The sequence below is a fragment of the Trichomycterus rosablanca genome, unplaced genomic scaffold (genome assembly GCF_030014385.1).
Source record: "Trichomycterus rosablanca isolate fTriRos1 unplaced genomic scaffold, fTriRos1.hap1 scaffold_123, whole genome shotgun sequence".
NCBI lineage: Eukaryota > Metazoa > Chordata > Actinopteri > Siluriformes > Trichomycteridae > Trichomycterus > Trichomycterus rosablanca.
The window spans coordinates 25,001-44,771 of NW_026946958.1; the positions used below are offsets into that span (position 1 = coordinate 25,001).

General features: G+C 39.2%; 39 non-coding genes across 39 annotated transcripts; all 39 read right to left on the minus strand.

Annotated features, from left to right (window-relative positions):
* Positions 1 to 4,787: 4,787 nt before the first annotated feature.
* LOC134305173 (5S ribosomal RNA) lies at positions 4,788 to 4,906 on the minus strand. The gene has a single exon (XR_010008513.1). It is a non-coding gene; the product is annotated as a 5S ribosomal RNA (ribosomal RNA).
* A 391-nt stretch (positions 4,907 to 5,297) lies between these two features.
* Positions 5,298 to 5,416, minus strand: LOC134305174 (5S ribosomal RNA). The gene has a single exon (XR_010008514.1). It is a non-coding gene; the product is annotated as a 5S ribosomal RNA (ribosomal RNA).
* Positions 5,417 to 5,711: 295 nt separating this feature from the next.
* On the minus strand, positions 5,712 to 5,830 carry LOC134305175 (5S ribosomal RNA). Its single transcript, XR_010008515.1, has one exon. It is a non-coding gene; the product is annotated as a 5S ribosomal RNA (ribosomal RNA).
* Positions 5,831 to 6,085: 255 nt separating this feature from the next.
* On the minus strand, positions 6,086 to 6,204 carry LOC134305176 (5S ribosomal RNA). The gene has a single exon (XR_010008516.1). It is a non-coding gene; the product is annotated as a 5S ribosomal RNA (ribosomal RNA).
* Positions 6,205 to 6,466: 262 nt separating this feature from the next.
* On the minus strand, positions 6,467 to 6,585 carry LOC134305177 (5S ribosomal RNA). The gene has a single exon (XR_010008517.1). It is a non-coding gene; the product is annotated as a 5S ribosomal RNA (ribosomal RNA).
* Positions 6,586 to 6,844: 259 nt separating this feature from the next.
* LOC134305178 (5S ribosomal RNA) lies at positions 6,845 to 6,963 on the minus strand. The gene has a single exon (XR_010008518.1). It is a non-coding gene; the product is annotated as a 5S ribosomal RNA (ribosomal RNA).
* A 251-nt stretch (positions 6,964 to 7,214) lies between these two features.
* Positions 7,215 to 7,333, minus strand: LOC134305180 (5S ribosomal RNA). Its single transcript, XR_010008519.1, has one exon. It is a non-coding gene; the product is annotated as a 5S ribosomal RNA (ribosomal RNA).
* Positions 7,334 to 7,584: 251 nt separating this feature from the next.
* LOC134305182 (5S ribosomal RNA) lies at positions 7,585 to 7,703 on the minus strand. Its single transcript, XR_010008521.1, has one exon. It is a non-coding gene; the product is annotated as a 5S ribosomal RNA (ribosomal RNA).
* Positions 7,704 to 7,950: 247 nt separating this feature from the next.
* LOC134305183 (5S ribosomal RNA) lies at positions 7,951 to 8,069 on the minus strand. The gene has a single exon (XR_010008522.1). It is a non-coding gene; the product is annotated as a 5S ribosomal RNA (ribosomal RNA).
* Positions 8,070 to 8,324: 255 nt separating this feature from the next.
* Positions 8,325 to 8,443, minus strand: LOC134305184 (5S ribosomal RNA). Its single transcript, XR_010008523.1, has one exon. It is a non-coding gene; the product is annotated as a 5S ribosomal RNA (ribosomal RNA).
* Positions 8,444 to 8,706: 263 nt separating this feature from the next.
* Positions 8,707 to 8,825, minus strand: LOC134305186 (5S ribosomal RNA). The gene has a single exon (XR_010008524.1). It is a non-coding gene; the product is annotated as a 5S ribosomal RNA (ribosomal RNA).
* A 331-nt stretch (positions 8,826 to 9,156) lies between these two features.
* LOC134305187 (5S ribosomal RNA) lies at positions 9,157 to 9,275 on the minus strand. Its single transcript, XR_010008525.1, has one exon. It is a non-coding gene; the product is annotated as a 5S ribosomal RNA (ribosomal RNA).
* A 303-nt stretch (positions 9,276 to 9,578) lies between these two features.
* Positions 9,579 to 9,697, minus strand: LOC134304834 (5S ribosomal RNA). Its single transcript, XR_010008207.1, has one exon. It is a non-coding gene; the product is annotated as a 5S ribosomal RNA (ribosomal RNA).
* A 239-nt stretch (positions 9,698 to 9,936) lies between these two features.
* On the minus strand, positions 9,937 to 10,055 carry LOC134304835 (5S ribosomal RNA). The gene has a single exon (XR_010008208.1). It is a non-coding gene; the product is annotated as a 5S ribosomal RNA (ribosomal RNA).
* Positions 10,056 to 10,318: 263 nt separating this feature from the next.
* Positions 10,319 to 10,437, minus strand: LOC134304836 (5S ribosomal RNA). The gene has a single exon (XR_010008209.1). It is a non-coding gene; the product is annotated as a 5S ribosomal RNA (ribosomal RNA).
* A 255-nt stretch (positions 10,438 to 10,692) lies between these two features.
* LOC134304837 (5S ribosomal RNA) lies at positions 10,693 to 10,811 on the minus strand. The gene has a single exon (XR_010008210.1). It is a non-coding gene; the product is annotated as a 5S ribosomal RNA (ribosomal RNA).
* Positions 10,812 to 11,062: 251 nt separating this feature from the next.
* On the minus strand, positions 11,063 to 11,181 carry LOC134304838 (5S ribosomal RNA). The gene has a single exon (XR_010008211.1). It is a non-coding gene; the product is annotated as a 5S ribosomal RNA (ribosomal RNA).
* Positions 11,182 to 11,424: 243 nt separating this feature from the next.
* Positions 11,425 to 11,543, minus strand: LOC134304840 (5S ribosomal RNA). Its single transcript, XR_010008213.1, has one exon. It is a non-coding gene; the product is annotated as a 5S ribosomal RNA (ribosomal RNA).
* A 255-nt stretch (positions 11,544 to 11,798) lies between these two features.
* Positions 11,799 to 11,917, minus strand: LOC134304841 (5S ribosomal RNA). Its single transcript, XR_010008214.1, has one exon. It is a non-coding gene; the product is annotated as a 5S ribosomal RNA (ribosomal RNA).
* A 263-nt stretch (positions 11,918 to 12,180) lies between these two features.
* On the minus strand, positions 12,181 to 12,299 carry LOC134304842 (5S ribosomal RNA). Its single transcript, XR_010008215.1, has one exon. It is a non-coding gene; the product is annotated as a 5S ribosomal RNA (ribosomal RNA).
* A 327-nt stretch (positions 12,300 to 12,626) lies between these two features.
* Positions 12,627 to 12,745, minus strand: LOC134304843 (5S ribosomal RNA). Its single transcript, XR_010008216.1, has one exon. It is a non-coding gene; the product is annotated as a 5S ribosomal RNA (ribosomal RNA).
* A 299-nt stretch (positions 12,746 to 13,044) lies between these two features.
* Positions 13,045 to 13,163, minus strand: LOC134304844 (5S ribosomal RNA). The gene has a single exon (XR_010008217.1). It is a non-coding gene; the product is annotated as a 5S ribosomal RNA (ribosomal RNA).
* A 235-nt stretch (positions 13,164 to 13,398) lies between these two features.
* LOC134304846 (5S ribosomal RNA) lies at positions 13,399 to 13,517 on the minus strand. Its single transcript, XR_010008218.1, has one exon. It is a non-coding gene; the product is annotated as a 5S ribosomal RNA (ribosomal RNA).
* Positions 13,518 to 13,776: 259 nt separating this feature from the next.
* LOC134304847 (5S ribosomal RNA) lies at positions 13,777 to 13,895 on the minus strand. Its single transcript, XR_010008219.1, has one exon. It is a non-coding gene; the product is annotated as a 5S ribosomal RNA (ribosomal RNA).
* A 231-nt stretch (positions 13,896 to 14,126) lies between these two features.
* On the minus strand, positions 14,127 to 14,245 carry LOC134304848 (5S ribosomal RNA). Its single transcript, XR_010008220.1, has one exon. It is a non-coding gene; the product is annotated as a 5S ribosomal RNA (ribosomal RNA).
* Positions 14,246 to 14,500: 255 nt separating this feature from the next.
* LOC134304849 (5S ribosomal RNA) lies at positions 14,501 to 14,619 on the minus strand. Its single transcript, XR_010008221.1, has one exon. It is a non-coding gene; the product is annotated as a 5S ribosomal RNA (ribosomal RNA).
* A 239-nt stretch (positions 14,620 to 14,858) lies between these two features.
* On the minus strand, positions 14,859 to 14,977 carry LOC134304850 (5S ribosomal RNA). The gene has a single exon (XR_010008222.1). It is a non-coding gene; the product is annotated as a 5S ribosomal RNA (ribosomal RNA).
* A 279-nt stretch (positions 14,978 to 15,256) lies between these two features.
* LOC134304852 (5S ribosomal RNA) lies at positions 15,257 to 15,375 on the minus strand. The gene has a single exon (XR_010008224.1). It is a non-coding gene; the product is annotated as a 5S ribosomal RNA (ribosomal RNA).
* A 263-nt stretch (positions 15,376 to 15,638) lies between these two features.
* LOC134304853 (5S ribosomal RNA) lies at positions 15,639 to 15,757 on the minus strand. Its single transcript, XR_010008225.1, has one exon. It is a non-coding gene; the product is annotated as a 5S ribosomal RNA (ribosomal RNA).
* A 319-nt stretch (positions 15,758 to 16,076) lies between these two features.
* Positions 16,077 to 16,195, minus strand: LOC134304854 (5S ribosomal RNA). The gene has a single exon (XR_010008226.1). It is a non-coding gene; the product is annotated as a 5S ribosomal RNA (ribosomal RNA).
* Positions 16,196 to 16,426: 231 nt separating this feature from the next.
* Positions 16,427 to 16,545, minus strand: LOC134304855 (5S ribosomal RNA). Its single transcript, XR_010008227.1, has one exon. It is a non-coding gene; the product is annotated as a 5S ribosomal RNA (ribosomal RNA).
* Positions 16,546 to 16,800: 255 nt separating this feature from the next.
* On the minus strand, positions 16,801 to 16,919 carry LOC134304856 (5S ribosomal RNA). Its single transcript, XR_010008228.1, has one exon. It is a non-coding gene; the product is annotated as a 5S ribosomal RNA (ribosomal RNA).
* A 243-nt stretch (positions 16,920 to 17,162) lies between these two features.
* On the minus strand, positions 17,163 to 17,281 carry LOC134304857 (5S ribosomal RNA). Its single transcript, XR_010008229.1, has one exon. It is a non-coding gene; the product is annotated as a 5S ribosomal RNA (ribosomal RNA).
* A 259-nt stretch (positions 17,282 to 17,540) lies between these two features.
* On the minus strand, positions 17,541 to 17,659 carry LOC134304858 (5S ribosomal RNA). Its single transcript, XR_010008230.1, has one exon. It is a non-coding gene; the product is annotated as a 5S ribosomal RNA (ribosomal RNA).
* Positions 17,660 to 17,910: 251 nt separating this feature from the next.
* On the minus strand, positions 17,911 to 18,029 carry LOC134304859 (5S ribosomal RNA). Its single transcript, XR_010008231.1, has one exon. It is a non-coding gene; the product is annotated as a 5S ribosomal RNA (ribosomal RNA).
* Positions 18,030 to 18,348: 319 nt separating this feature from the next.
* Positions 18,349 to 18,467, minus strand: LOC134304860 (5S ribosomal RNA). Its single transcript, XR_010008232.1, has one exon. It is a non-coding gene; the product is annotated as a 5S ribosomal RNA (ribosomal RNA).
* A 307-nt stretch (positions 18,468 to 18,774) lies between these two features.
* On the minus strand, positions 18,775 to 18,893 carry LOC134304862 (5S ribosomal RNA). The gene has a single exon (XR_010008233.1). It is a non-coding gene; the product is annotated as a 5S ribosomal RNA (ribosomal RNA).
* A 251-nt stretch (positions 18,894 to 19,144) lies between these two features.
* LOC134304864 (5S ribosomal RNA) lies at positions 19,145 to 19,263 on the minus strand. The gene has a single exon (XR_010008235.1). It is a non-coding gene; the product is annotated as a 5S ribosomal RNA (ribosomal RNA).
* A 243-nt stretch (positions 19,264 to 19,506) lies between these two features.
* On the minus strand, positions 19,507 to 19,625 carry LOC134304865 (5S ribosomal RNA). The gene has a single exon (XR_010008236.1). It is a non-coding gene; the product is annotated as a 5S ribosomal RNA (ribosomal RNA).
* Between the last annotated feature and the right edge of the window lie 146 nt (positions 19,626 to 19,771).

Here is a 19,771-nt window from a genome sequence, read left to right on the forward strand (position 1 = left end):
TCTCCATGCTCTAAAAACTTCTTTGTAAAACTCTGGTATGTTTTGTGTCATTTGCTCATTCATTTTCATGCTTAAAACATTAAAATCCATCCCTCCTCCTCCACATTTGTTCATTATTTCTCTAAAGCATTCCTTCCATGCTTGTTCATCTTGATTTAAAAATTTTCTTACCATTTTAATTCTCAGTGCTTTTATTCTTGTAAAAACATCTAAAAGTTTGAGTCCTCCTTGCTCTACTGGCCCTATTAAAGTGTCGTATGCAATTTTTGCCGGTTTCCCATCCCATAAAAAGTTTAAAACGATCGCTTTTATTCTTTTTAACACCCAATGAGGTGTACTAGTGACATTAAGAGCATACCAAGCTTTGGATAAAAACAGTGTGTTTAAAATCAGTACCTTCCCTTTTAAAAATACTTCTCTCTGTTTCCAAAAATGTAATCTGTTTTCCATCTTTTTTAAAATCTCCTCCCAAATTTCATCCCTTACTTTGATTTCATTTTCCCCCATTCTGATTCCCAAGATTTTAAGCTGTGTTACCTCTTTAAATTGTATTTCTGTAGGTTTTGAGTCTGTGTTCCCTATTTTCATGTAAACCGTTTTTTCTTTATTAACTCTGGCTCCTGTCCCTTTACAGTATTTTTCAAAAGTCTCCATAGCTTTCTGAATGCTCTTAACGTCCCTTAGTGTTAGTGTTGTGTCGTCTGCATACTGAAATATTTTATGTTCTTTTGTTAATAAGATCCCTTTTGTTTCTCTGTCAGCACTGATAGCCAAACCCAGGGGTTCTGCTGCTAATGTATATAGCAGCGCTGACAGAGGACATCCTTGCCTTATTGATCTTGTTATTGGTATAAACTTTGTTAAAAAACCATTAATCTTTACACAACTGTGTATATTTGAATAGAGACATCTCAGCCACTGTACAAAAATGCTTCCAAATTCAAATGTTTCTATTAAATTAAATAAATATTCATGTTCTACTCTGTCGAAGGCTTTTTCAAAGTCTATGCTTACTATGTATCCTGTTTTTTTATTTTCCTTCATGTGCCATATTATATCCCTGATGTTACTCACCGTGTCTGAGATGTCTCTATTCAACACTCCGTACGCTTGGGTTGTTGTTATTACTCCTGGTAATACTTTTTTTAACCTGTTTGCTAAAATTTTTGCTATTATTTTATAATCCGTGTTAAGCATGCTGATTGGTCTGTAATGTTTTAAAAGTCTTTTATCTCCGTTTTTCTTATATAAAATTTTTATCATTCCTAATTTCATACTCCTACTTAGTTCTCCTTTTTGTTGAATCTCATTAAAAACTTCTAGTAAAATCGGAGTTAAAACACTTTTAAAAACCTTGTAAAATTCGCTTGGTAGGCCGTCCAGCCCTGGACTTTTACCACTATTTAACTGTGATATTGCTTCTTCTATTTCTTCTTCTGTTATGTCTTTGTTGCACATCACTTTGTCTTCCTCTGGCACTTTTTTTTGTATATGATTTAATAAAAATTGCTTGTCTGTATTATTTACTCCTTCTTTTTGAAACATGTTTTTATAAAAGTCTGCAACTGTTTCTAATATTTCATTTGTTTCTTTTACTTCTATTGTGTCATTTTTTAAAATACTTTTAATTATGTTTGCTTTTTGTTTTGTCTTTTCTAGGTTAAAAAAGAATTTGTTGCACTTTTCTCCCTCTATCATATATTTTATTCTACTTCTTATCATTGCTCCCCTGTATTTTTGTTCTTCTATATTTTTCAGTTCTTCTTCTAGATTTAGCACTTTGTTTAAGTCCCCTGCTCCTGTAGCTACTTTAGCTAGTTCATATTGTAATTTTTTGTGTATCATATTTTCGTTGGCTCTTTTCATTCTTTGTAATTTTTTGCTGTGTTCTATTGTGTAGTTTTTTATTTGTAACTTTAGATTGTCCCACCATAACAATTTTTCGTTGATAAAAAGTTTATCTTTAATGCTATTTACTATGATGTTTTCTACTTCTATTTTGTACAAACTGTTTTTTAAAATATCTGTATTTAAAACCCATACACCTTTTCCTCTTTCTATTTTGTCCATATCTATGTGAATAAATAAAAACTCATGGTCACTCAGTGTGTTTTTTTTATAAAAAATTCTTTTTACATTATTTTCTATATCTTTGTTACTTAGAAAGAAGTCTATTCTACTTTGTTTCAAACTTCCTTGCACTGTTTGTCTTCTGGAAAAGTCAATTGTTCCCTTGTTTCGTCTTCTCCAGACATCTACCAGACAATATTTTTGTATTATTTTATTTAAACTGTCTCTGCCTTTGTCTTCTTTATATATCATTGCACTGTCTATATCAATTCTATTTAAAACTGTGTTAAAATCACCAATTAAAATCACATTGTTCCATTTTTCCATTAAGATGTCTAAGTTATTATAAAATGCCTTTTTACTATATTCTTCATTAGGTGCATGCAAATTACATAAAACAAACTGTTCATCTTCTAATGTTACTTTTAAAACCAAAAGCCGACCTTCTTTGTCTTTATACAATTCCTCTATTTTATTCCCTACTTCTTTTTTGATTAGTGTTGCTACTCCTCTTTTCCTTTTTGTATCATTGTTAAAAAATATATCACCATTCCACTTTTGTTTAAAACATTCTACTATTTTTTCATCCCACATTGTTTCCTGTAAACATATTATGTCTGCTTTTTCTGTTTGTGTTTTTAGCTTCTCTAATTTTTGTAAACAGCTTAATCCTCTTATGTTAATTGTCACTATACTCAACATAAGAAGAATGAATAGTTTTAATAGGTTTACATTCATTTTTTCTCTTCTGATAGTAACTCTTCCTCCCTCTTTTTTCCCATTTTCTCTTTGATTTCTTGCCTTCTTTTCTTCTGTTTTTCTAGTACCTTTACTATATTTAGCTGTTTTTTACCACTTTTCATGTTTTTTGTTAAGTAGTGTATTTTCTTTACATCTTTTGTAGTGTCTTTTGATTTAATCTGATCATTTCTTACTATTTCCATTTGTTCCTCTTGGTTATACTGCTGTGCCCAGTCCATGCTGTCTTCTCCTTCTGCTGTTTGTGTGTTTTCTTCTCCTTTTGTCTGTTGGTCTTTGTCGTCATCACATTCTGTATGTTGAGCTTGTTGTTGTTCTTGTGCTGTGTTGTCCTCTGTTGTTGTCTTTGGTGTTTCTTCTGCCGTTTCTTCATGTGCTTGCGCTGTTTCTTCAGTTGTGTTTTCTTGTGTTTGCTTCTGTGGGGGGGTCCCCGCACCCTCTGCTGTTTCCTCTCCATGCTTACCCATCTCTTCCTCTGTTTCACAGACACAGCGGATTAGTGCCTTATTACAGTCAGGGCATCTTGTTGCTTGGCATTCTCTGGCGTAGTGGCCCTGCTCCAGGCACTCCCTGCATGTGAACTGGGGACAGCTTCGCATCACATGACCTGGGCTCATGCAGAGTCTGCAGACCTTGACCTGTTTGTCATGTATGACCCGATAGTACTGTGGACCATCCCCAGTTTCAAATCTTGCACTGTAGGGCAGTGAAACCACTTCCTTTGGGAACTTCACTCTAATGAATCTTGTTCCATCAGCTACCGTTGTGCCTGGGTAGAAGCGGCGACGAATCGGGAGGATCGGGGTTACCCCCCACTTCATCAGTTTATTCAAGATATCTGAGTCTTCTATATAAATTGGAAGGTTTAAAAAAGACACCATCATTTCTTTTGTACAAATTTTTCTGATTTCATAGTTATGTCCTTTAATAGTTAATCCATCTAATAAAACCTCACACGACTGTTCACTGTCCAAAGTTATTTCAAATTCCTTGTTTTGTCTTAGTCTTAGTCCTATTAGTTTCCCTGGTCCGAGTATCTTGTCCAGCTCTTTTATTAAATCACTGACTGTTAACTCTTCGTTTGTCGTGCTCGGTTCAATTATTAGCGTTGCTTCTTTTAGGTACTCACGTTGGTATTTTGGTTTTAGATTAAGTCCATTGTTCTGTGTCTCCTTGCTTTTTTTGTTTTCTCCATGATTTTCCATTCCATTTTCTTTCCCAGAAATATCTCCATTTTTTGGGCTGTCCATTTTCTTTATCCGTTGATCCTTTTCCGTGTCGAAGCCTTGTAATCCATCCATCTGTAACAAAGTGTTTGTTGGGTGATCCTTTATCCGTTGTCCTGTTTTCATTACTGAATTCATGCCGTTTGTTCCATCCATTTTTTTTTTTTTTTTTTTTTTTTTTTTTTTTTTTTTTTTTTTTTTTTTTTTAAAGAAAAGAAAAAGTAAATACTGGCTCCCCAAGCAGTAAAGCTGCCGGGGAGCTAAAAAAGAAAACTGAAAATAAACTTATTCAATATACAATTCTCTGTCAAAAGACAAAAGATAACCAAACAAAGAAAAGGTGTGGGAGAGCCTTTCCCTCCCAAACTGCAGTTCAAAGGTCACTTCCTGTCACCAGTAGATGTCGCTATCAGGCGTTCCCAAGGTGGTTTGGCCGTAAGCGAAAGAGGCTGGATTTCAAGGCCTGTTCTAGCTTGCCAGCCAGCTAACTGAGTGGTAGCTAGCTGTCTGTGCTGTAACTAAAGGCAAGGCCTTTCATAGATAGATAGATAGATAGATAGATAGATAGATAGATAGATAGATAGATAGATAGATAGATAGATAGATAGATAGATAGATAGATAGATAGATAGATAGATAGATAGATAGATAGATAGATAGATAGATAGATAGATAGATAGATAGATAGAAGCTAAATGACACTCAATGAATGGGGCTTAAGAAAAAATGAAAAGCTTACAGCACTCAGTATTCCCAGGCAGTCTCCCATCTAGGTACTGACTGAGCCCAACCTTGCTTAGCTTCTGAGATCAGACGAGATCAGGCGTTCTCAAGGTGGTTTGGCCGTAAGCGAAAGAGGCTGGCAAGGCCTGTTCTAGCTTGCCAGCCAGCTAACTGAGTGGTAGCTAGCTGTCTGTGCTGGAACTAAAGGCAAGGCCTTTCATAGATAGATAGATAGATAGATAGATAGATAGATAGATAGATAGATAGATAGATAGATAGATAGATAGATAGATAGATAGATAGATAGATAGATAGATAGATAGATAGATAGATAGATAGATAGATAGATAGATAGATAGATAGATAGATAGATAGATAGATAGATAGATAGATAGATAGATAGATAGATAGATAGATAGATAGATAGATAGATAGATAGATAGATAGATAGATAGATAGATAGATAGATAGATAGAAGCTAAATGACACTCAATGAATGGGGCTTAAGAAAAAATGAAAAGCTTACAGCACTCAGTATTCCCAGGCAGTCTCCCATCTAGGTACTGACTGAGCCCAACCTTGCTTAGCTTCTGAGATCAGACGAGATCAGGCGTTCTCAAGGTGGTTTGGCCGTAAGCGAAAGAGGCTGGATTTCAAGGCCTGTTCTAGCTTGCCAGCCAGCTAACTGAGTGGTAGCTAGCTGTCTGTGCTGGAACTAAAGGCAAGGCCTTTCATAGATAGATAGATAGATAGATAGATAGATAGATAGATAGATAGATAGATAGATAGATAGATAGATAGATAGATAGATAGATAGATAGATAGATAGATAGATAGATAGATAGATAGATAGATAGATAGATAGATAGATAGATAGATAGATAGATAGAAGCTAAATGACACTCAATGAATGGGGCTTAAGAAAAAATGAAAAGCTTACAGCACTCAGTATTCCCAGGCAGTCTCCCATCTAGGTACTGACTGAGCCCAACCTTGCTTAGCTTCTGAGATCAGACGAGATCAGGCGTTCTCAAGGTGGTTTGGCCGTAAGCGAAAGAGGCTGGATTTCAAGGCCTGTTCTAGCTTGCCAGCCAGCTAACTGAGTGGTAGCTAGCTGTCTGTGCTGGAACTAAAGGCAAGGCCTTTCATCGATAGATAGATAGATAGATAGATAGATAGATAGATAGATAGATAGATAGATAGATAGATAGATAGATAGATAGATAGATAGATAGATAGATAGATAGATAGATAGATAGATAGAAGCTAAATGACACTCAATGAATGGGGCTTAAGAAAAAATGAAAAGCTTACAGCACTCAGTATTCCCAGGCAGTCTCCCATCTAGGTACTGACTGAGCCCAACCTTGCTTAGCTTCTGAGATCAGACGAGATCAGGCGTTCTCAAGGTGGTTTGGCCGTAAGCGAAAGAGGCTGGATTTCAAGGCCTGTTCTAGCTTGCCAGCCAGCTAACTGAGTGGTAGCTAGCTGTCTGTGCTGGAACTAAAGGCAAGGCCTTGATAGATAGATAGATAGATAGATAGATAGATAGATAGATAGATAGATAGATAGATAGATAGATAGATAGATAGATAGATAGATAGATAGATAGATAGATAGATAGATAGATAGATAGATAGATAGAAGCTAAATGACACTCAATGAATGGGGCTTAAGAAAAAATGAAAAGCTTACAGCACTCAGTATTCCCAGGCAGTCTCCCATCTAGGTACTGACTGAGCCCAACCTTGCTTAGCTTCTGAGATCAGACGAGATCAGGCGTTCTCAAGGTGGTTTGGCCGTAAGCGAAAGAGGCTGGATTTCAAGGCCTGTTCTAGCTTGCCAGCCAGCTAACTGAGTGGTAGCTAGCTGTCTGTGCTGGAACTAAAGGCAAGGCCTTTGATAGATAGATAGATAGATAGATAGATAGATAGATAGATAGATAGATAGATAGATAGATAGATAGATAGATAGATAGATAGATAGATAGATAGATAGATAGATAGATAGATAGATAGATAGAAGCTAAATGACACTCAATGAATGGGGCTTAAGAAAAAATGAAAAGCTTACAGCACTCAGTATTCCCAGGCAGTCTCCCATCTAGGTACTGACTGAGCCCAACCTTGCTTAGCTTCTGAGATCAGACGAGATCAGGCGTTCTCAAGGTGGTTTGGCCGTAAGCGAAAGAGGCTGGATTTGAAGGCCTGTTCTAGCTTGCCAGCCAGCTAACTGAGTGGTAGCTAGCTGTCTGTGCTGGAACTAAAGGCAAGGCCTTTCATCGATAGATAGATAGATAGATAGATAGATAGATAGATAGATAGATAGATAGATAGATAGATAGATAGATAGATAGATAGATAGATAGATAGATAGATAGATAGATAGATAGAAGCTAAATGACACTCAATGAATGGGGCTTAAGAAAAAATGAAAAGCTTACAGCACTCAGTATTCCCAGGCAGTCTCCCATCTAGGTACTGACTGAGCCCAACCTTGCTTAGCTTCTGAGATCAGACGAGATCAGGCGTTCTCAAGGTGGTTTGGCCGTAAGCGAAAGAGGCTGGATTTCAAGGCCTGTTCTAGCTTGCCAGCCAGCTAACTGAGTGGTAGCTAGCTGTCTGTGCTGGAACTAAAGGCAAGGCCTTTGATAGATAGATAGATAGATAGATAGATAGATAGATAGATAGATAGATAGATAGATAGATAGATAGATAGATAGATAGATAGATAGATAGATAGATAGATAGATAGATAGATAGAAGCTAAATGACACTCAATGAATGGGGCTTAAGAAAAAATGAAAAGCTTACAGCACTCAGTATTCCCAGGCAGTCTCCCATCTAGGTACTGACTGAGCCCAACCTTGCTTAGCTTCTGAGATCAGACGAGATCAGGCGTTCTCAAGGTGGTTTGGCCGTAAGCGAAAGAGGCTGGATTTGAAGGCCTGTTCTAGCTTGCCAGCCAGCTAACTGAGTGGTAGCTAGCTGTCTGTGCTGGAACTAAAGGCAAGGCCTTTCATCGATAGATAGATAGATAGATAGATAGATAGATAGATAGATAGATAGATAGATAGATAGATAGATAGATAGATAGATAGATAGATAGATAGATAGATAGATAGATAGAAGCTAAATGACACTCAATGAATGGGGCTTAAGAAAAAATGAAAAGCTTACAGCACTCAGTATTCCCAGGCAGTCTCCCATCTAGGTACTGACTGAGCCCAACCTTGCTTAGCTTCTGAGATCAGACGAGATCAGGCGTTCTCAAGGTGGTTTGGCCGTAAGCGAAAGAGGCTGGATTTCAAGGCCTGTTCTAGCTTGCCAGCCAGCTAACTGAGTGGTAGCTAGCTGTCTGTGCTGGAACTAAAGGCAAGGCCTTTGATAGATAGATAGATAGATAGATAGATAGATAGATAGATAGATAGATAGATAGATAGATAGATAGATAGATAGATAGATAGATAGATAGATAGATAGATAGATAGATAGATAGATAGAAGCTAAATGACACTCAATGAATGGGGCTTAAGAAAAAATGAAAAGCTTACAGCACTCAGTATTCCCAGGCAGTCTCCCATCTAGGTACTGACTGAGCCCAACCTTGCTTAGCTTCTGAGATCAGACGAGATCAGGCGTTCTCAAGGTGGTTTGGCCGTAAGCGAAAGAGGCTGGATTTGAAGGCCTGTTCTAGCTTGCCAGCCAGCTAACTGAGTGGTAGCTAGCTGTCTGTGCTGGAACTAAAGGCAAGGCCTTTCATCGATAGATAGATAGATAGATAGATAGATAGATAGATAGATAGATAGATAGATAGATAGATAGATAGATAGATAGATAGATAGATAGATAGATAGATAGATAGATAGATAGATAGATAGATAGAAGCTAAATGACACTCAATGAATGGGGCTTAAGAAAAAATGAAAAGCTTACAGCACTCAGTATTCCCAGGCAGTCTCCCATCTAGGTACTGACTGAGCCCAACCTTGCTTAGCTTCTGAGATCAGACGAGATCAGGCGTTCTCAAGGTGGTTTGGCCGTAAGCGAAAGAGGCTGGATTTCAAGGCCTGTTCTAGCTTGCCAGCCAGCTAACTGAGTGGTAGCTAGCTGTCTGTGCTGGAACTAAAGGCAAGGCCTTTCATAGATAGATAGATAGATAGATAGATAGATAGATAGATAGATAGATAGATAGATAGATAGATAGATAGATAGATAGATAGATAGATAGATAGATAGATAGATAGATAGATAGATAGATAGATAGATAGATAGATAGATAGATAGATAGATAGATAGATAGATAGATAGATAGATAGATAGATAGATAGATAGAAGCTAAATGACACTCAATGAATGGGGCTTAAGAAAAAATGGAAAGCTTACAGCACTCAGTATTCCCAGGCAGTCTCCCATCTAGGTACTGACTGAGCCCAACCTTGCTTAGCTTCTGAGATCAGACGAGATCAGGCGTTCTCAAGGTGGTTTGGCCGTAAGCGAAAGAGGCTGGATTTCAAGGCCTGTTCTAGCTTGCCAGCCAGCTAACTGAGTGGTAGCTAGCTGTCTGTGCTGGAACTAAAGGCAAGGCCTTTCATAGATAGATAGATAGATAGATAGATAGATAGATAGATAGATAGATAGATAGATAGATAGATAGATAGATAGATAGATAGATAGATAGATAGATAGATAGATAGATAGATAGATAGATAGATAGATAGATAGATAGATAGATAGATAGATAGATAGATAGATAGAAGCTAAATGACACTCAATGAATGGGGCTTAAGAAAAAATGAAAAGCTTACAGCACTCAGTATTCCCAGGCAGTCTCCCATCTAGGTACTGACTGAGCCCAACCTTGCTTAGCTTCTGAGATCAGACGAGATCAGGCGTTCTCAAGGTGGTTTGGCCGTAAGCGAAAGAGGCTGGATTTCAAGGCCTGTTCTAGCTTGCCAGCCAGCTAACTGAGTGGTAGCTAGCTGTCTGTGCTGGAACTAAAGGCAAGGCCTTTGATAGATAGATAGATAGATAGATAGATAGATAGATAGATAGATAGATAGATAGATAGATAGATAGATAGATAGATAGATAGATAGATAGATAGATAGATAGAAGCTAAATGACACTCAATGAATGGGGCTTAAGAAAAAATGAAAAGCTTACAGCACTCAGTATTCCCAGGCAGTCTCCCATCTAGGTACTGACTGAGCCCAACCTTGCTTAGCTTCTGAGATCAGACGAGATCAGGCGTTCTCAAGGTGGTTTGGCCGTAAGCGAAAGAGGCTGGATTTCAAGGCCTGTTCTAGCTTGCCAGCCAGCTAACTGAGTGGTAGCTAGCTGTCTGTGCTGGAACTAAAGGCAAGGCCTTTGATAGATAGATAGATAGATAGATAGATAGATAGATAGATAGATAGATAGATAGATAGATAGATAGATAGATAGATAGATAGATAGATAGATAGATAGATAGATAGATAGATAGATAGATAGATAGAAGCTAAATGACACTCAATGAATGGGGCTTAAGAAAAAATGAAAAGCTTACAGCACTCAGTATTCCCAGGCAGTCTCCCATCTAGGTACTGACTGAGCCCAACCTTGCTTAGCTTCTGAGATCAGACGAGATCAGGCGTTCTCAAGGTGGTTTGGCCGTAAGCGAAAGAGGCTGGATTTGAAGGCCTGTTCTAGCTTGCCAGCCAGCTAACTGAGTGGTAGCTAGCTGTCTGTGCTGGAACTAAAGGCAAGGCCTTTCATCGATAGATAGATAGATAGATAGATAGATAGATAGATAGATAGATAGATAGATAGATAGATAGATAGATAGATAGATAGATAGATAGATAGATAGATAGATAGATAGATAGATAGAAGCTAAATGACACTCAATGAATGGGGCTTAAGAAAAAATGAAAAGCTTACAGCACTCAGTATTCCCAGGCAGTCTCCCATCTAGGTACTGACTGAGCCCAACCTTGCTTAGCTTCTGAGATCAGACGAGATCAGGCGTTCTCAAGGTGGTTTGGCCGTAAGCGAAAGAGGCTGGATTTCAAGGCCTGTTCTAGCTTGCCAGCCAGCTAACTGAGTGGTAGCTAGCTGTCTGTGCTGGAACTAAAGGCAAGGCCTTTGATAGATAGATAGATAGATAGATAGATAGATAGATAGATAGATAGATAGATAGATAGATAGATAGATAGATAGATAGATAGATAGATAGATAGATAGATAGATAGATAGATAGAAGCTAAATGACACTCAATGAATGGGGCTTAAGAAAAAATGAAAAGCTTACAGCACTCAGTATTCCCAGGCAGTCTCCCATCTAGGTACTGACTGAGCCCAACCTTGCTTAGCTTCTGAGATCAGACGAGATCAGGCGTTCTCAAGGTGGTTTGGCCGTAAGCGAAAGAGGCTGGATTTGAAGGCCTGTTCTAGCTTGCCAGCCAGCTAACTGAGTGGTAGCTAGCTGTCTGTGCTGGAACTAAAGGCAAGGCCTTTCATCGATAGATAGATAGATAGATAGATAGATAGATAGATAGATAGATAGATAGATAGATAGATAGATAGATAGATAGATAGATAGATAGATAGATAGATAGATAGAAGCTAAATGACACTCAATGAATGGGGCTTAAGAAAAAATGAAAAGCTTACAGCACTCAGTATTCCCAGGCAGTCTCCCATCTAGGTACTGACTGAGCCCAACCTTGCTTAGCTTCTGAGATCAGACGAGATCAGGCGTTCTCAAGGTGGTTTGGCCGTAAGCGAAAGAGGCTGGATTTCAAGGCCTGTTCTAGCTTGCCAGCCAGCTAACTGAGTGGTAGCTAGCTGTCTGTGCTGGAACTAAAGGCAAGGCCTTTGATAGATAGATAGATAGATAGATAGATAGATAGATAGATAGATAGATAGATAGATAGATAGATAGATAGATAGATAGATAGATAGATAGATAGATAGATAGATAGATAGATAGATAGAAGCTAAATGACACTCAATGAATGGGGCTTAAGAAAAAATGAAAAGCTTACAGCACTCAGTATTCCCAGGCAGTCTCCCATCTAGGTACTGACTGAGCCCAACCTTGCTTAGCTTCTGAGATCAGACGAGATCAGGCGTTCTCAAGGTGGTTTGGCCGTAAGCGAAAGAGGCTGGATTTGAAGGCCTGTTCTAGCTTGCCAGCCAGCTAACTGAGTGGTAGCTAGCTGTCTGTGCTGGAACTAAAGGCAAGGCCTTTCATCGATAGATAGATAGATAGATAGATAGATAGATAGATAGATAGATAGATAGATAGATAGATAGATAGATAGATAGATAGATAGATAGATAGATAGATAGATAGATAGATAGATAGATAGATAGAAGCTAAATGACACTCAATGAATGGGGCTTAAGAAAAAATGAAAAGCTTACAGCACTCAGTATTCCCAGGCAGTCTCCCATCTAGGTACTGACTGAGCCCAACCTTGCTTAGCTTCTGAGATCAGACGAGATCAGGCGTTCTCAAGGTGGTTTGGCCGTAAGCGAAAGAGGCTGGATTTCAAGGCCTGTTCTAGCTTGCCAGCCAGCTAACTGAGTGGTAGCTAGCTGTCTGTGCTGGAACTAAAGGCAAGGCCTTTCATAGATAGATAGATAGATAGATAGATAGATAGATAGATAGATAGATAGATAGATAGATAGATAGATAGATAGATAGATAGATAGATAGATAGATAGATAGATAGATAGATAGATAGATAGATAGATAGATAGATAGATAGATAGATAGATAGATAGATAGATAGATAGATAGATAGATAGATAGATAGAAGCTAAATGACACTCAATGAATGGGGCTTAAGAAAAAATGGAAAGCTTACAGCACTCAGTATTCCCAGGCAGTCTCCCATCTAGGTACTGACTGAGCCCAACCTTGCTTAGCTTCTGAGATCAGACGAGATCAGGCGTTCTCAAGGTGGTTTGGCCGTAAGCGAAAGAGGCTGGATTTCAAGGCCTGTTCTAGCTTGCCAGCCAGCTAACTGAGTGGTAGCTAGCTGTCTGTGCTGGAACTAAAGGCAAGGCCTTTCATAGATAGATAGATAGATAGATAGATAGATAGATAGATAGATAGATAGATAGATAGATAGATAGATAGATAGATAGATAGATAGATAGATAGATAGATAGATAGATAGATAGATAGATAGATAGATAGATAGATAGATAGATAGATAGATAGATAGATAGAAGCTAAATGACACTCAATGAATGGGGCTTAAGAAAAAATGAAAAGCTTACAGCACTCAGTATTCCCAGGCAGTCTCCCATCTAGGTACTGACTGAGCCCAACCTTGCTTAGCTTCTGAGATCAGACGAGATCAGGCGTTCTCAAGGTGGTTTGGCCGTAAGCGAAAGAGGCTGGATTTCAAGGCCTGTTCTAGCTTGCCAGCCAGCTAACTGAGTGGTAGCTAGCTGTCTGTGCTGGAACTAAAGGCAAGGCCTTTGATAGATAGATAGATAGATAGATAGATAGATAGATAGATAGATAGATAGATAGATAGATAGATAGATAGATAGATAGATAGATAGATAGATAGATAGAAGCTAAATGACACTCAATGAATGGGGCTTAAGAAAAAATGAAAAGCTTACAGCACTCAGTATTCCCAGGCAGTCTCCCATCTAGGTACTGACTGAGCCCAACCTTGCTTAGCTTCTGAGATCAGACGAGATCAGGCGTTCTCAAGGTGGTTTGGCCGTAAGCGAAAGAGGCTGGATTTCAAGGCCTGTTCTAGCTTGCCAGCCAGCTAACTGAGTGGTAGCTAGCTGTCTGTGCTGGAACTAAAGGCAAGGCCTTTGATAGATAGATAGATAGATAGATAGATAGATAGATAGATAGATAGATAGATAGATAGATAGATAGATAGATAGATAGATAGATAGATAGATAGATAGATAGATAGATAGATAGATAGATAGAAGCTAAATGACACTCAATGAATGGGGCTTAAGAAAAAATGAAAAGCTTACAGCACTCAGTATTCCCAGGCAGTCTCCCATCTAGGTACTGACTGAGCCCAACCTTGCTTAGCTTCTGAGATCAGACGAGATCAGGCGTTCTCAAGGTGGTTTGGCCGTAAGCGAAAGAGGCTGGATTTGAAGGCCTGTTCTAGCTTGCCAGCCAGCTAACTGAGTGGTAGCTAGCTGTCTGTGCTGGAACTAAAGGCAAGGCCTTTCATCGATAGATAGATAGATAGATAGATAGATAGATAGATAGATAGATAGATAGATAGATAGATAGATAGATAGATAGATAGATAGATAGATAGAAGCTAAATGACACTCAATGAATGGGGCTTAAGAAAAAATGAAAAGCTTACAGCACTCAGTATTCCCAGGCAGTCTCCCATCTAGGTACTGACTGAGCCCAACCTTGCTTAGCTTCTGAGATCAGACGAGATCAGGCGTTCTCAAGGTGGTTTGGCCGTAAGCGAAAGAGGCTGGATTTCAAGGCCTGTTCTAGCTTGCCAGCCAGCTAACTGAGTGGTAGCTAGCTGTCTGTGCTGGAACTAAAGGCAAGGCCTTTGATAGATAGATAGATAGATAGATAGATAGATAGATAGATAGATAGATAGATAGATAGATAGATAGATAGATAGATAGATAGATAGATAGATAGATAGATAGATAGATAGATAGATAGAAGCTAAATGACACTCAATGAATGGGGCTTAAGAAAAAATGAAAAGCTTACAGCACTCAGTATTCCCAGGCAGTCTCCCATCTAGGTACTGACTGAGCCCAACCTTGCTTAGCTTCTGAGATCAGACGAGATCAGGCGTTCTCAAGGTGGTTTGGCCGTAAGCGAAAGAGGCTGGATTTGAAGGCCTGTTCTAGCTTGCCAGCCAGCTAACTGAGTGGTAGCTAGCTGTCTGTGCTGGAACTAAAGGCAAGGCCTTTCATCGATAGATAGATAGATAGATAGATAGATAGATAGATAGATAGATAGATAGATAGATAGATAGATAGATAGATAGATAGATAGATAGATAGATAGATAGAAGCTAAATGACACTCAATGAATGGGGCTTAAGAAAAAATGAAAAGCTTACAGCACTCAGTATTCCCAGGCAGTCTCCCATCTAGGTACTGACTGAGCCCAACCTTGCTTAGCTTCTGAGATCAGACGAGATCAGGCGTTCTCAAGGTGGTTTGGCCGTAAGCGAAAGAGGCTGGATTTCAAGGCCTGTTCTAGCTTGCCAGCCAGCTAACTGAGTGGTAGCTAGCTGTCTGTGCTGGAACTAAAGGCAAGGCCTTTGATAGATAGATAGATAGATAGATAGATAGATAGATAGATAGATAGATAGATAGATAGATAGATAGATAGATAGATAGATAGATAGATAGATAGATAGATAGATAGATAGATAGATAGATAGATAGATAGATAGATAGATAGAAGCTAAATGACACTCAATGAATGGGGCTTAAGAAAAAATGAAAAGCTTACAGCACTCAGTATTCCCAGGCAGTCTCCCATCTAGGTACTGACTGAGCCCAACCTTGCTTAGCTTCTGAGATCAGACGAGATCAGGCGTTCTCAAGGTGGTTTGGCCGTAAGCGAAAGAGGCTGGATTTGAAGGCCTGTTCTAGCTTGCCAGCCAGCTAACTGAGTGGTAGCTAGCTGTCTGTGCTGGAACTAAAGGCAAGGCCTTTCATCGATAGATAGATAGATAGATAGATAGATAGATAGATAGATAGATAGATAGATAGATAGATAGATAGATAGATAGATAGATAGATAGATAGATAGATAGATAGATAGATAGATAGATAGATAGAAGCTAAATGACACTCAATGAATGGGGCTTAAGAAAAAATGAAAAGCTTACAGCACTCAGTATTCCCAGGCAGTCTCCCATCTAGGTACTGACTGAGCCCAACCTTGCTTAGCTTCTGAGATCAGACGAGATCAGGCGTTCTCAAGGTGGTTTGGCCGTAAGCGAAAGAGGCTGGATTTCAAGGCCTGTTCTAGCTTGCCAGCCAGCTAACTGAGTGGTAGCTAGCTGTCTGTGCTGGAACTAAAGGCAAGGCCTTTCATAGATAGATAGATAGATAGATAGATAGATAGATAGATAGATAGATAGATAGATAGATAGATAGATAGATAGATAGATAGATAGATAGATAGATAGATAGATAGATAGATAGATAGATAGATAGATAGATAGATAGATAGATAGATAGATAGATAGATAGATAGATAGATAGATAGATAGAAGCTAAATGACACTCAATGAATGGGGCTTAAGAAAAAATGAAAAGCTTACAGCACTCAGTATTCCCAGGCAGTCTCCCATCTAGGTACTGACTGAGCCCAACCTTGCTTAGCTTCTGAGATCAGACGAGATCAGGCGTTCTCAAGGTGGTTTGGCCGTAAGCGAAAGAGGCTGGATTTGAAGGCCTGTTCTAGCTTGCCAGCCAGCTAACTGAGTGGTAGCTAGCTGTCTGTGCTGGAACTAAAGGCAAGGCCTTTCATCGATAGATAGATAGATAGATAGATAGATAGATAGATAGATAGATAGATAGATAGATAGATAGATAGATAGATAGATAGATAGATAGATAGAAGCTAAATGACACTCAATGAATGGGGCTTAAGAAAAAATGAAAAGCTTACAGCACTCAGTATTCCCAGGCAGTCTCCCATCTAGGTACTGACTGAGCCCAACCTTGCTTAGCTTCTGAGATCAGACGAGATCAGGCGTTCTCAAGGTGGTTTGGCCGTAAGCGAAAGAGGCTGGATTTCAAGGCCTGTTCTAGCTTGCCAGCCAGCTAACTGAGTGGTAGCTAGCTGTCTGTGCTGGAACTAAAGGCAAGGCCTTTGATAGATAGATAGATAGATAGATAGATAGATAGATAGATAGATAGATAGATAGATAGATAGATAGATAGATAGATAGATAGATAGATAGATAGATAGATAGATAGATAGATAGATAGAAGCTAAATGACACTCAATGAATGGGGCTTAAGAAAAAATGAAAAGCTTACAGCACTCAGTATTCCCAGGCAGTCTCCCATCTAGGTACTGACTGAGCCCAACCTTGCTTAGCTTCTGAGATCAGACGAGATCAGGCGTTCTCAAGGTGGTTTGGCCGTAAGCGAAAGAGGCTGGATTTGAAGGCCTGTTCTAGCTTGCCAGCCAGCTAACTGAGTGGTAGCTAGCTGTCTGTGCTGGAACTAAAGGCAAGGCCTTTCATCGATAGATAGATAGATAGATAGATAGATAGATAGATAGATAGATAGATAGATAGATAGATAGATAGATAGATAGATAGATAGATAGATAGATAGATAGATAGAAGCTAAATGACACTCAATGAATGGGGCTTAAGAAAAAATGAAAAGCTTACAGCACTCAGTATTCCCAGGCAGTCTCCCATCTAGGTACTGACTGAGCCCAACCTTGCTTAGCTTCTGAGATCAGACGAGATCAGGCGTTCTCAAGGTGGTTTGGCCGTAAGCGAAAGAGGCTGGATTTCAAGGCCTGTTCTAGCTTGCCAGCCAGCTAACTGAGTGGTAGCTAGCTGTCTGTGCTGGAACTAAAGGCAAGGCCTTTGATAGATAGATAGATAGATAGATAGATAGATAGATAGATAGATAGATAGATAGATAGATAGATAGATAGATAGATAGATAGATAGATAGATAGATAGATAGATAGATAGATAGATAGATAGAAGCTAAATGACACTCAATGAATGGGGCTTAAGAAAAAATGAAAAGCTTACAGCACTCAGTATTCCCAGGCAGTCTCCCATCTAGGTACTGACTGAGCCCAACCTTGCTTAGCTTCTGAGATCAGACGAGATCAGGCGTTCTCAAGGTGGTTTGGCCGTAAGCGAAAGAGGCTGGATTTGAAGGCCTGTTCTAGCTTGCCAGCCAGCTAACTGAGTGGTAGCTAGCTGTCTGTGCTGGAACTAAAGGCAAGGCCTTTCATCGATAGATAGATAGATAGATAGATAGATAGATAGATAGATAGATAGATAGATAGATAGATAGATAGATAGATAGATAGATAGATAGATAGATAGATAGATAGATAGATAGAAGCTAAATGACACTCAATGAATGGGGCTTAAGAAAAAATGAAAAGCTTACAGCACTCAGTATTCCCAGGCAGTCTCCCATCTAGGTACTGACTGAGCCCAACCTTGCTTAGCTTCTGAGATCAGACGAGATCAGGCGTTCTCAAGGTGGTTTGGCCGTAAGCGAAAGAGGCTGGATTTCAAGGCCTGTTCTAGCTTGCCAGCCAGCTAACTGAGTGGTAGCTAGCTGTCTGTGCTGGAACTAAAGGCAAGGCCTTTCATAGATAGATAGATAGATAGATAGATAGATAGATAGATAGATAGATAGATAGATAGATAGATAGATAGATAGATAGATAGATAGATAGATAGATAGATAGATAGATAGATAGATAGATAGATAGATAGATAGATAGATAGATAGATAGATAGATAGATAGATAGATAGATAGATAGATAGAAGCTAAATGACACTCAATGAATGGGGCTTAAGAAAAAATGGAAAGCTTACAGCACTCAGTATTCCCAGGCAGTCTCCCATCTAGGTACTGACTGAGCCCAACCTTGCTTAGCTTCTGAGATCAGACGAGATCAGGCGTTCTCAAGGTGGTTTGGCCGTAAGCGAAAGAGGCTGGATTTCAAGGCCTGTTCTAGCTTGCCAGCCAGCTAACTGAGTGGTAGCTAGCTGTCTGTGCTGGAACTAAAGGCAAGGCCTTTGATAGATAGATAGATAGATAGATAGATAGATAGATAGATAGATAGATAGATAGATAGATAGATAGATAGATAGATAGATAGATAGATAGATAGATAGATAGATAGATAGATAGATAGATAGATAGATAGATAGATAGATAGAAGCTAAATGACACTCAATGAAAGATAGAAGCTAAATGACACTCAATGAATGGGGCTTAAGAAAAAATGAAAAGCTTACAGCACTCAGTATTCCCAGGCAGTCTCCCATCTAGGTACTGACTGAGCCCAACCTTGCTTAGCTTCTGAGATCAGACGAGATCAGGCGTTCTCAAGGTGGTTTGGCCGTAAGCGAAAGAGGCTGGATTTCAAGGCCTGTTCTAGCTTGCCAGCCAGCTAACTGAGTGGTAGCTAGCTGTCTGTGCTGGAACTAAAGGCAAGGCCTTTGATAGATAGATAGATAGATAGATAGATAGATAGATAGATAGATAGATAGATAGATAGATAGATAGATAGATAGATAGATAGATAGATAGATAGATAGATAGATAGATAGATAGAAGCTAAATGACACTCAATGAATGGGGCTTAAGAAAAAATGAAAAGCTTACAGCACTCAGTATTCCCAGGCAGTCTCCCATCTAGGTACTGACTGAGCCCAACCTTGCTTAGCTTCTGAGATCAGACGAGATCAGGCGTTCTCAAGGTGGTTTGGCCGTAAGCGAAAGAGGCTGGATTTGAAGGCCTGTTCTAGCTTGCCAGCCAGCTAACTGAGTGGTAGCTAGCTGTCTGTGCTGGAACTAAAGGCAAGGCCTTTCATCGATAGATAGATAGATAGATAGATAGATAGATAGATAGATAGATAGATAGATAGATAGATAGATAGATAGATAGATAGATAGATAGATAGATAGATAGATAGAAGCTAAATGACACTCAATGAATGGGGCTTAAGAAAAAATGAAAAGCTTACAGCACTCAGTATTCCCAGGCAGTCTCCCATCTAGGTACTGACTGAGCCCAACCTTGCTTAGCTTCTGAGATCAGACGAGATCAGGCGTTCTCAAGGTGGTTTGGCCGTAAGCGAAAGAGGCTGGATTTCAAGGCCTGTTCTAGCTTGCCAGCCAGCTAACTGAGTGGTAGCTAGCTGTCTGTGCTGGAACTAAAGGCAAGGCCTTTGATAGATAGATAGATAGATAGATAGATAGATAGATAGATAGATAGATAGATA